Source organism: Apteryx mantelli, chromosome 7 (assembly GCF_036417845.1).
Source record: "Apteryx mantelli isolate bAptMan1 chromosome 7, bAptMan1.hap1, whole genome shotgun sequence".
Lineage (NCBI taxonomy): Eukaryota > Metazoa > Chordata > Aves > Apterygiformes > Apterygidae > Apteryx > Apteryx mantelli.
Window position 1 is genome coordinate 25198942 of NC_089984.1, and position 13082 is coordinate 25212023.

At 37.5% G+C, this 13082-nt stretch overlaps 1 protein-coding gene across 3 annotated transcripts in view; it reads right to left on the bottom strand.

Moving 5' to 3' along the window:
- Nucleotides 1–13082, bottom strand: part of SLC16A12 (solute carrier family 16 member 12) — a 39589-nt gene that overhangs the window by 22991 nt on the left and 3516 nt on the right. The window contains exon 1 of one of the 3 annotated variants that reach the window (XM_067300045.1): nt 12772–12792. The exons of the other annotated variants lie outside the window; for them this stretch is intronic. The gene's annotated coding sequence lies outside the window, so the exon portion shown is untranslated. Of the gene's footprint in view, nt 1–12771; nt 12793–13082 lie in introns of those variants that run through there. 3 annotated transcript variants of the gene reach the window in all.

Below are 13082 nucleotides of genomic sequence, written 5' to 3' on the forward strand. Positions count from 1 at the left end.
TTATGATTCAAAACAGATCTATTAGGCTACTTAATGCTGCATGTGCTATTCTAATGGACAATATGCACCATATGATACCAAACTGTCACCATGACCATTATTTTCCTGAGGAGGCTTACAGCTGAAACCATGAACCTTGTGAAATTATGATAACCTTATTATTTCAAAGCCACTATTAATTTTCCCTTTAATAATGATAACATATAATTATTGTATGTACAATGGTAGATCATTATAATTCCCAGGAATAATGGAACAGAATCTCTAAATACAGCAAAAACAAGAGTTTAAGGAAAAAGAAAAAAAAAAAGAAAAAAGAGCAAGCCTGCTGTTTCTTGAAACGAGCTTTCAACAGTAAGTACTGATGAATATTGCTTTATGGGGCTAGGTACTTCTGAGAAGTAACTGGACAGATCACAATTACCCTAAGAAAAGCAAAAATAGCATGGCCATAGGTATATACCAATGAATAAATCTCTGTACAAGAAGGTGCATGTGTATGTCATTGCACTGATAAGGCTACAAAATACCTCTCTGTGATGACCCCTATTGTAAAAATGTTGTACTTAATAATGAACGCATTTCACAAAACAGTGCCTGAAACGCTCTTTTACCTGAGTAAATATAGAATTTCTCATGTTTTTTATTCCTCATACACTATTTCAATTCAGTGATGAGAATAAAGTATTCTTATAACCTCTAGTCAGAGCAAAGTTAATCTACTTGCAAGGAATATTATTTGCAGTAAAGCAAATAATATGTAGAAATGATAGACCAAACTTTTTATATCTGATTTTCAATTTGTTACACTAATTTGCTACTTGCCAATAACACCAGTCAATACAATATCTAAAGTGATTCCTTAAGACCTATTACCTCTTATATCACTCATTCACTATGTAGTTTGCTACACATATACACAAAGAAAAAATGCATAATTAAAAAATAAAAAAGTGCAAAATTAAAAATTATGAACAATTTTTTTGGTCTCCTGTAATTAAGAATCTTGAAAAGAAGCCAGAAACCATACAGCTGCATCTGTAAAATATAACATCTTTAAAACACAAGTGAGATTTCTAGGAATCCATATATATATGTATATATGGATATACATAAAGGTAGACTTTAATGGGCTACTTCTAATCTACATAAAACCACCTAACTATGATTGAGGGCAGTATCATGTACAGCATGAACATGAATAAGTGTGTGAAAGAGTCAAATAAATATATTATATAATACACATCCATTCAATACATATAAAGTTTTTCATATTCCAAGAACTTATAATGAACTAAATTCCTTTGTGTGTTCAAAAAGCCATTACAGGCCTAAACTGAGCCTCAAAGCCTCCCAGAAATGCTAAAATAAGTAAGTCATAGTCTCATCACAGTCTTGTAAATGCTTTTCTATTTAGCTTCATGCTTAGAGCAATTTATAACCAAAACTATGAAGACTGAAAAATAATCAGTGTACAGGTATCAGGGGACGATAAATCTTTTATATGAACAGCTTTAACCAATCCTCAGGAAACAGCATTAGCTTCAGTTTCAAAAAATTCCTCTCTGCCCAGATGAACATAGGCTTGTTTTTTTGGCTAAATGCTGAAGTGTTGATCTTATTTAAGTGCTATTTACTATACTTCCTTAACATAACTTGCTGTCACGTACTGAGTTTGTTTTTTAGCAGTACTTAATACAACTTTTGCACATTTGCTTCTATTGCCTGAATGCTTTAGAGAGAGTTCTAGTGACTTTCAATCCATCTTCTGCTCTGCTACAGAAGCAGAAATATGTCAGCTTAAAAATGCACATCCTGTTTTTTTCTGCTGTAGTATATTCTGTGAGTTTTTGTATTAAGCTAAAAGCCCACCTGAGTATGTCTATAGCGAGGCAAACGCCTACTTTAGGTACATTCACATAATTCCCATTAAAGTCAGTAAGAATTGCACTGAGGTTTCCTAAGGCAAAAGTTTATCTCAACAGTCCTCTTTCCCACCTCCTTCCACCAGCTTTGACCCCATAATTATTACCTACCGATAACTCAAATACAGTCCTTCCAGGCTCCATGATATGAACTTCAGAGTATCATTCAATTAACTTCAAAACACATTTCATACAGGCATTTAAAGCTCCAAATCAGTCATTTACACTTTGACAATAAGATATCTTTCTATGCACTTCAAATACTTTAACTTTACTATGATACTGCTTATACTGGGTAACTCAGCATAAAGCAGCTTTCCATGAAATTAAACAAATGGTTCAGCTTCTGTTTAGAAAAAAAATGCCTATTCCTTGAGTAATTTTTTTTCATATAAAAGAACTCTGCTGAAACACTTAGAATTAAGTTTTCTAAAATATTCACCAGAACTGGTGACAATCCCATTTATCTCTGAATCACCAGTCTGTAGTTGTGGGCACTTGGTAAATATTTTAGAACATCAAAAATTCATCATATGCTTCAAATCACTCATCTAAATGGAGTGGGACTGTCATCTCTTCTTGCAGCATCAGCTCTGTTTAACGTAGTAACTCAACCAGCTGCTTCTGCTTAAATTGTGCAGTTAGACACATCCTGGACAGTGTTAATAAGCTCCTATATCCTCTTCTGATTATCATTATTGAATTCCTGCTCCTCAGAAATAAGGATGTATCTTTCACCAATAAGCCAAACATGCCCATTTTACAGATTCAGGGTGAGGGGCTCTACTTGCTGAAAAGAAGTTCATGTTCACATCACCACTCCTTATACAACAGCTCCAGCTACTGAAGGATTCATCAGCATAAGGGAAACTTACTCTGCTGTTTTGAATCACTACTGTTTTTTCCAGTCTAGCTTTAAAGAATGACACTGATGATGTTTCCAACACTTTCTAATAAAATATGATGACCAAAGAGAGTCACATTTCAGCACACCTGTCTCAGAGCCTAGACTGGTGTCTGGGTGTGATACTGAAAAGAACCTGGCTAAATAAGACTGCCTTCCTGGTATGAAGGACTGAAGCTAATAAGGCTTCCTTTAAGACACAAATCACATGAGACAACACATGCTACATATGCTGGTCTGACATACATCATTTAAAAAACAAGTTCTTCCCTAGAGAAAGTTAAAATTCAGAGAATTAGCTTTACTTAGTAGATGAACTGGCTGCTGCACAACTCCATACCACAGAAAAAATGGTCATCTCCACTAGCTCTTGCTAGGACTGCAGATACAAAAGGAAGAGTCTTGGCCCCACTGGGAGTTTTGCCACAGATGTCAACAGAACCAGGGTTTCATGCAACCTCTTGAAGGGTCAAATACAGAAGAAAGGACTGTACTGACACAGAGCATCTGATCTTGCTCTTACACCAAACTGGCCATGGGCTAACAATCTTGTCTCCTCGCCTACAGAGTAAAGCATGGCAGAGATTGTAGGGTATCTCTGCACATGAACAACCACAAGATTTGTACTGACCAGAAAGAATATAATTACCTTTTCTTGTATGTGCATTTAAATGTAATAGCAGGAATATTTCTTAGGAGAAGGCACAGGTAACAATACATTAACTGAATTAGCAGGTGTGACTAGCAGGACAGGCATTCTGAAATGTGGGTCTCTCCAGTCACCAGGTTCCATTAGAAAATGCTAAAAACATTATCAGCGCCATTATTTAAAGCTAGACTGGAGAAAACAGAATATTGAGAGCAGATACACTGATACAGGGGATAGACAAGTCACCTAATAGTAACTTTTCTATCCTCAACATGCGCAATTTTGATTCACACAGCAGCTGCCATATTTGTGGTGATAGCATCTCAAGCTGAAAGCTGGTCAGTGCTGAGAAACAAGGGTTAAATCTCAAATATAAATGTATGGAAAATAGAACAAAATCCTAGATGCTATGTGAAGCAGTAACAGAGACAACAGTCTTTCTTCTAAGTCAGAGATGACAAAATGTGCAGGAAAGTAGACAGACATGTATGTGTTTATAGAAAACTTTTAAAGTGCCACATTTTGAGGGAGAAAGAACTAAGATTGTAATTATTTTATTAAAGCACCATACCACTTTTCATATGAAAGGTAATGAGAATAGTGGTATTAGCTCTCATGTCTTGGCCAAATCTAACTGGGTAATTTGTATTCTATTTGCCTAAAAATTCTCTCTGTAATACTAGTATTTTTCTCCTTCTGTCACACACACTACCAACCTTTGACATTATAAAGGCAGAATTGTTCACTCTAGACATCTCTGCATTTTAGTAGCAGGTGAAATGATTTATATAAACAGTCCTGTTCTGAGCAATTGTTAATTATTTTGGTATTATCAGGAAACTCTAAACTCTCTAACTAGGCTAGGGCTGGTCAGAATCATATCTGCCCAAAGGATAAAATTGCAACACATGCCTTCTGTTGTCCTCTACATATATCTTTTAAAAGAGAGAGGAAAACTTCAGAAAATAACAACAGAGAAATGCTACTACTAGTAAGCTGGGAAGGAAACATCAAATGCTAAAATGAAAGACAAGGAAACAGATGGAGGTCAAGGGAAAAAAAACTTTGTTTGCCATTAAAAAAAGAAATCTCTGACCAGGAAGAACCTATTTGACTGCATAGACGTGGTGAAAACATGCATCTGCTCACAGTTTGTCTTGCTGAAATTACACACAAAGTAAACTGCACACAAAGTTAAAGAACAACTGACATGTCTTGAGCAGATCAGCACATTCTTCATGTTCAGTCTTCCATTCTGCCTCACCAAGCATCTGTATTTCAACAAGATCCTTGCTAAACAGCTTATTTAAAAGCTTTAAAGCTTTGAGAAAAGTGCCTCAGAAGTTCCCACCACAAAGTGAATTTTGGTGCAGCTGCTTGATTACATCATTTGCAGGAACCATCAGCAGGAACCTTCTATGCTACTTACAGGTTGTACCGCTGCTAATGCTTACTGCAGCCCAAAAATACAGTTTCTCTATTTTAGGTTAAAAGCCATCCGTCTTCATAGATAATGTTTTGTTTTGATAAGTGAAACATGAAGAAAACTGCCTATCCTATTACAAATAGTTATATATTTGCTTTGCAGATTTCCAACTATTTTCATTCTCTTAAAATTAATTTCCATTTTCACTGTCTTTAGCATTCCTATAAAGCTCCTCAGCTTGTGTCCTCTCAGTTCCATACATGCACAGAACTATCAGCAAGCAAAATATTAAAATAGTTGGTCTGACAAACATGCCAATGTTCACATTTAAGGAATTTATGGAGATATAGCTGAAAAGAACACTTGAAAAAATAGCTGAACACAAGAAAGCAAGGGACTGGCTAAACGCATAAAAAGCACAAGACCAGGTAAGTGAGAGGCAGCTCCACAACCAAGAACCCATGGGTGCCTCTGGCAGAAAACCTGTAAATGGGAACAGCTGGAATTTAAGAAAAGGTCAAGTTACATTAGGAGTAACGAGACAGTAGGTAGGAAGACAGGAATCCAGTTTTCCCAGATTGTATCATGCTTTCCTCTTCAGCAGCTATACTGACAGGGGACAGAAAGCCATAAAAGAAAGAGGGAAAGGAGAGAGTGCATATGGAGCAGCAAGACAAGACATTAGTGAATCATCTTGTTAAATGTTAGACAGCAATGATAAGAGAACACATAAATGGTGAAATTTTAAAGGACTTGAGAAAGAGAAAGAGAGAGAGAGAGAGAGAGAGAGACTGATATCTAAGGAAAAAAAAACACCCTAGAACGTATCTAAGAACCAGTTATAAATGAACCGATCAAAATGTCCCATCTCTTCCCTCTGTTAAACTCAGCCCTTCTAATTAGGGCGGATGGGAGTGGTGGAGCATTTAGAACCACAGAGGCAGCTCTGCCTGCCAGAACTCTCATAAAACATCCAAACTGTCCTATCAGCAAACTCTCAACTGGAAACATTTCAGAAGCAAACGATGCAGATTCTACTACTTAATATGTCTTACAGACCAACTGCAGACCATTTATCATAGCATCTTGAACCACTATTCAGAAATTACTGTATTAGAAAGTTTACAAAAACAAATACTTGACTAAGAAATTGAGGAAAAAATAGTAGGAAAAAATATCAGCTTTCAGCCTAGTACTGTACTCCTACAGGAATTATGAGAACATTAAAAAAAAAATCCTAGATCCACCATCTCATCTTCCTTCTTGACACTAATGGTCAAGGAGCAGTTGTGAAGAAAGCAACTGCTAGCTATTCACATTGGACAGTCACATGAGTATCATTTGGCCACAGTCTCATCACATGCATCTCAACTCAGGAACCAAGAAACCTCAATAGGAGGACTCAACAGTTATCCTCTTATCCTGTTATTTCAGCCAACCTTGTAATTGTCCTTTAACTAGATCCCATTATCAATAATCCTTTTAGTAGGATCAGTTACATTTTAAACAGCTTATTACATGGAATGACGAGAGAAACAAAAGCAACTCAAGAATGATTTTGCCAAAAAAAAAAAGTTTATCTTGATATACGGAGGATGATATTCCTTAAAATCTCTTTCATCTGAAATTAAGGTTTTCTCTGAAAGAGTGATTTTTTCAAGAGCTGCTTCTACTTATAATGGAAATAAATCCCAACTCAGAGATAAACTTTTATGAGAACATTAAATAATTTAAATTGCATCTTCTGAACGACCTGAAAGAATAACTCACAGTATATGAAAAAACAGATGTTACAGAGAACAGTTGGTTCACCCATGAGTTCATAAACACCACATTAATGAAAGGATAATCTTAATCTCCTTGTCAAAACTGATGAACAAAAATTAAAGGGCAAATTCAATTAATATCTTGTTCTCAGCTAAGACTTCTCCCAGCTGTGATAAGAGTGCTTCTCAAGTAACATCCATATGGAAAAATGTTGCTAGTATATCCTGCCTATGAATGTTCTTTCTGAACAAATTATTCCTCAGCTGACATGCTTCAAATCCTGCATCTTTAGATCATTTTTCTTCTGCAGTAGGCATTTCACATTACATCAGTTTGTGCTTCAAAAGCTTTAAAAGATTAGAAACTTCCAAATTCACCTGAAGAAAAACTTTTTTTTTTAATCAATCCTCAAGTGTCAACTGATCTCCTTTTTTTACTGCACAACCACCCTAAAACACATTCCACTTGTTTCACACATTATCCTGCTTGTCACTATGTTAACATCCTCTTTTTCTTTTTTTTTTTTCCCATCCGATTTTTATGTAGTCCCTCAGTACAAACTGCATAGTCCTTCCCTGTCAGGAGTTTTCGATACATTGTCAACATCCTTTATGTGCCTGTTATATTCTGTAGAAACAACAAAACTACTTTAATTTTCAAGGAGTCTGGCTGAAGAGTGTACCAGGTTTTTACAAGTGTCTCCCAAGATTTACTTCCTCATCTAGATACAAATAAAGCAGTAAAGTTACCTACTAAAAGGGTCCCTCTGCAAAATGCCTCTGCTGAAATGTCCGAGATGGCCATGCAAAAGCTCTCATTCAAAGTATTTAATTATCCCATCCTTTTTGGCACACAGTCAGAGCTTGGCAGCTCTGACCAGCTTCATTTTAACATCAGTCACGCGTGGGTTGTTTCTATCTAATGTGCGCTATAAGCAAAAGACAGGATTACGTGGTGTGGGTTTCAACTCCCGGAAGATCCGTAAGATTACTCTCCACTCCATTAACTTCATTAAGAATAAACTAGCTGTGTGGGACAATTCTATTTATTCTTTTCAACTTGCTATTCCCTCAGGCTAAATTAGATGGACACTAACAGAATGAACTCTGACCACAAACAAAAAAAGGTGAAACACTGGCTTCATCCTAAATTTCTGGTTTTCTCTTGCACTGCCATGCTCTATTGCCATATATATGCTGCATCTGGATCCCTAAGCAAACCGAAGGGCGATTGTTCAGAGCTCGAGATCTGTGCTGTGCACAGCTGAATTAAAGAATGTGGTATGAGAATACAGCGTTTGCTCCTACGGGAAGCAGGCTCTCGCTGGTGTGCACAGTGATGTCTCTGCTGGGAAACTTTGTTGTCCTGCCAATTTACATCTCAGCCACATGTCAATTTACAAAAATGAAAACCAAGCTTAACCAATGTAATTGTTCTCCTATTACATTCTGTTTTGACTGCTGAGATTTTCACATTTTTAGGGTGGAAGCCAGGTCCTTCAGTACCTAATGACACAAATTGCTTATTTTTGCTGTGATTTTGAGGGCCTTTAGTATCAGCTGCAATGCTGCATTCAGTACATTCTACATCTGATGTCAGCTTCTGCTGTCATCAAATTGTATTTCATGGCAGCTGCATTTCCTAAATTAAGCATTTTGTCTTAGAAGTGACCCAACTATCAAACAGAGAGAAACAGACTGAACTGTTTTTGATGAGGCAACATAAAATATTAAGTCCCATTCAACAATGAAAACAACTATTACACGGAAAAACCTTAGCTCTTACTGGAACACAGCACTGATCTCTCTCAAGTGGAGGGATTACCTGGTCTTTTGTATTAATTCAGTTCCTTCAAGAGGTGAAGTGATGCTGTTCTCAGCTGATTGTTCTTTCTCAACTGATTTCCATTTCAATGCTCTCTCTGCCCACAGGAGGACTTTTTTAATGCCTTCAAAAAAAAATAGATGCACTTTTGTTTGTCAGATCTGCTATTGCTAACATCATGGTATAGCTGTACACGGTGGTAGTTTGCCCCAAGGAGCATTCAGACTATTTAAATAAAGAAGCACCATTTCAGAAGTTCAGCAATGAGAGAAAAAAGGAGTCAACAAACAGAGGACATGTTACAGAGAAGCTGTCCAAATGCCTGCCACCTTTATCCAGAACAAGTACTGTCTGTTTGTTAGATTAAGCAGATCAGATATGTAGCTTTAAAGCCTTCATGGAAGGAAGCATAATTTAAGGAGGGATTTGCAGGAAAGCAGAGTGGTCAAGAGATGCACTTAATAGTGAGAAAATTCTCCAGGCACAAGTCACAGCACAGAACAATCACAGTGAGAAGAGACGCAAGGTGTTTGCTATCCACCCTGATAAGACATCATCTGGAAAAGTGGAACATTTAAAAGTGTGGGCTACCAGAAATGCAGTGCTCCTTATAAAATAAAATGTTGCTTCTAATGGTGAGGAGAAGTATAAAGAAATCAGCACAGTCAAACTGGAACATCACATCAAATCAATTCCTTGAATGCCACTCAGAACATCAGGCTACAAACTCAAAAGTTAGTCCCTATGATGAAAGAGAGAGCACCTATGTCCCCACCAAATTCAGTACCACACTGAATTTTAAGACCAATTATTTATTGAACATCAACAGTGAGCCCGGCCTGTTCAGACAAGGCTGAGTATGATGTCCCTGACCCAGGAAATTCAGTCTAAATAGCTGAGAGACTGGATGCAGCATCAGCAGTGACAGAAAGGTGAAGATGACACATGCATTGAAAGGGAAACCATTTTGGCTTTGAGAAGTTTTCTTTTTATTTCAACTCTTCCCTTCCCTATCCTTTTAATAACTTTTATGGGGAAGAAAAGGTGATGAGCTTGTAGAGCTGATTTCAGAGGCTTCTGAAGGAGAGGAACAAATGCAAAGCCAAGGAATTACCAATCCAAACACCCATGCCATGCACCTTGGGGAAAGCATACGAAGTAATGCATATGATCTCATGTGGAATCACATAGTCCATCACAGCATCGTCAAATTAGGTCAGAGCAGAGCTGGGAGAGAGACCACAGACAAGCAGCCCGCAATACCGTCCTACAAGCGTCTAAATGCTGTGCACCAATAGGTTGCCTGAACAAGCACCTCTGTCAAAGGACCTCCAATCTTGTCAAACACAACAACTTGAGGAGATAAGCCCTAAAATGGACCAAAGGAGGAGGAAAATATATTTGCCTAAGTCATTTGACTTTACTAAGAAGAGTTGTGTGGTGTTCAAGAAGCTCTCAAAGCCAAACAGATTTAAGATGTGTGTATGATGAGTATTCTAATACACGACTTAAAACATTGTGACGGTCCCAAAAATGCTGTGGCCAGCATTTGAGTGAAATGAAAACCATTTGAGTCAGGAGGGACACACTAATTAAGAAACTCAACAGCACCATAGGCTCCAAGAAACCTCTAGGGAGGTAGGGGAAAGATCCCACTTCCCACATTTGCATTTCACATCTGGGAACTGTGAGTCATCACATCCATATTGGTCCAAATCCAGAAACTGCAGGAAGGAAGGAAGCTTGGGGGTGGGGGGGGCAAAAAAATAAGTGAAAGACAGGGGAGTGTTTCCATCATGAACAAAGGGAGCGAGAGAGAACCCAGCACTGCCCTGCTGAGCATGAGGAAAGTTAAATTCCCAGCTTCAAAACTACTTTCAGGTCCTATTTAGACAAGAACATGCAGGAGTTAATTGGTTGTTAGCTGAAATATCTTCTTAGTTTTTGCCCCCTAAACTTGCCTTTAAGATCCTACGCAACAGCTGGGAAAGACCTTTTGTTTTTGAAATACAGTAAGACAGTGTTTTCTTCTTCTATTTTTTTCCTTTCTGGAACTTTGTTATCAAGAACTGAAATTTCTTTTTTATCATATTTTCATCTGCATTCTTATCTAATGCCTGAAATGAATTCAAAAGAAGCTTAAAAACATTAGGTACTCTGTTACTCCAGAAGAAATGGAGTATAAATGTCATGTGTAGGTAAACCCCCAAGGACACTGGAAAACTGAGACAGCTGAGGAACTCCAGAAGTTTCGTCATGTCTCCTGGCAAGTTGTGAATATCATTTTGATGGTATCACCAAGTGTCAAGACCAGAAGAAACATTTCTTTTGACAAGCACAGGCCAGCTCTCATCTAGCAAAGAGAAAATTTGTAATTCCAAATCCCTCTTAGATCACACACACAACTTGAGGAGAGTTGGAGAGGGAAGGGTGACAAATTAGGTCTCCATAAATAACGTAATAGTGAGTTAAAACAGCAATAGTGTACATTCTAATTAAATATCCACAAATGGCCTAAGGCTGCGCATTACCATTATTTATGGACACTGTCATGATGATCCTCTGGCAGCAACTATTGTACTTACCATTCAAAAAGCATTCAAGAACAATATTTCACAGTAACTTCATAGATTCTTGTGATAAGCAGCACCGTTAATGAAAATAGTGTTTAGTACTCAAAAGAGTTTTCTAAGAGTCCAATTTATCTCAGATGCATTGTTTTTACATTATTTTTATCTCTATTGAATTAAATGGACTTACCCGAGCTTACACTCTGTATCAACTTGTAAATCTGCTTCCTGGCGCATACAAATATGGAGATATGTCCGTAACATATATCAGACATATAACACACAAAAAAGACAGTTGCTACATATATCTGTTCATTCTTCTCTGTCATTTACATAACACCCTAAGACAGCATTCATACCAAAGCCAATAAAATGATCTCACAATGAAATACTCAAAAAGGAAGAAAAGAGTTAGTCCAAAAATCCTGCAGTAAAAACAGGTAACATTGAGTAAAAGCAAACACTAAGGACTGATTCATTTACTGCCATCTCAGTTCATTATCCCATCAAATGAAGCAAGCAGAAACTAATAAATGATACATAAAAGGAAAAAAAAGCACTGTTTTATAAAAAGATTATATAAAAATATAAATATTATATATAATATATAAATATGTGTATGTGTGTATACATGTGTATGCAAAATAAAATATAAAAAATAAAGCAGTGCAAGTCCCAAGGAAGAGAATGGAAGAACAAACTGCTTTGTAGACAGCCTGGGCCTCTACAACAGTGGATTACAGCTGAAAAACAACTTTTCAATGGTTTTTAGATTGTACACAAAGTAACTGACAGACTTTACTAATGAGTACACTCCTTCCAACTCAGTAATAAAATATCTCATTCCCTTAAGGCAGCTCCACAATCCTGAGCTGCCACAGACACTGGGGAAGGGGTCTGTCACAAACTGCTTGCTCATCTTCCTACTTAGTAAGTTATCCTGCTATCAAAGTGATGATCTATTGCCTCTGGTGCCTGCAAAGCTTGTAATTTTGCAAGGACAAAGTGACATATTTTGTCTTTACAGTGAAGGGTAAGATACTATTTGTGCCTCCTGGCTACAACTGGATTCTGCAGAATGCAGAATAAAATACATCCAGATCTGTACTACCATGAGTATCTAGCACCATGCTAGATAGGTATCATCTTAACAGCTGAACATGCAGCACCCACCCCTCTCTCCAGAACTCAAAACTGAGAATGCTTCCTCCTAAAGCAGAAGGATGAAGGACCTTAACTCCAAAACCTTTGTACTTGGTGCACAGCTCCTGAAAAAAGGTCTCTGCGACTCCCAGGTGAGCCAAAATGAGAACTAACACAAGAAAACAGAGCTGCCATTTCATAAGTTGGTAGTTCATGCCTATATTCCAGATGCAAAACTGCACAAGCCTGTTCAATTCAGCAGGAAATGGCCAACGTCCTTGCTTAATGCTGACCTGTGTATACAGTAAAACAGGAGGAACACAAAGGCTGTGCACAAATTACAGAATTTTATTCAAGATCCTAATCAGAGCTCTGTGTCATCAGAAAGGTAGAGAAATGTGTAAGATTACAGCTTGCCCCTGCATGTAGTTACACCCAGCACTCCACAAGCCTAAGAAAGACCAAAGAGAAAATTCCAGAAAAAGGGAGTCTCCATCTGGACATCTCCATCCAGACCAGTTGAATTGTTTTGCAGTCCTAGGGACAACAGCTCTTTGACTTACCATGTGCTAGCAAGTGCAGACAGCTTCCAGGGAAGAAAACAAAACCATCTTTGAAGTTTGATAAGCCAAATAGGAAACACCTACATTTTCAGAGAAGAAAAAAAGTAGTAATTAGCCTGAATGTCTTGGGTTTTGGTTTTAAAGGATTGCATCTTTCCAAGTTTCACCATATCAGGGGTTGGGAGCCCACTACCTGCAGGCAAGCTGTAGCTTGCAGTTTTACAGTCTGCAGCCACATTGATATATGTCAATTAACACAGGCAACAGTGCGGTGTATGAAAGATGTATTTGGCTTTCATAAAGTTGCTGAT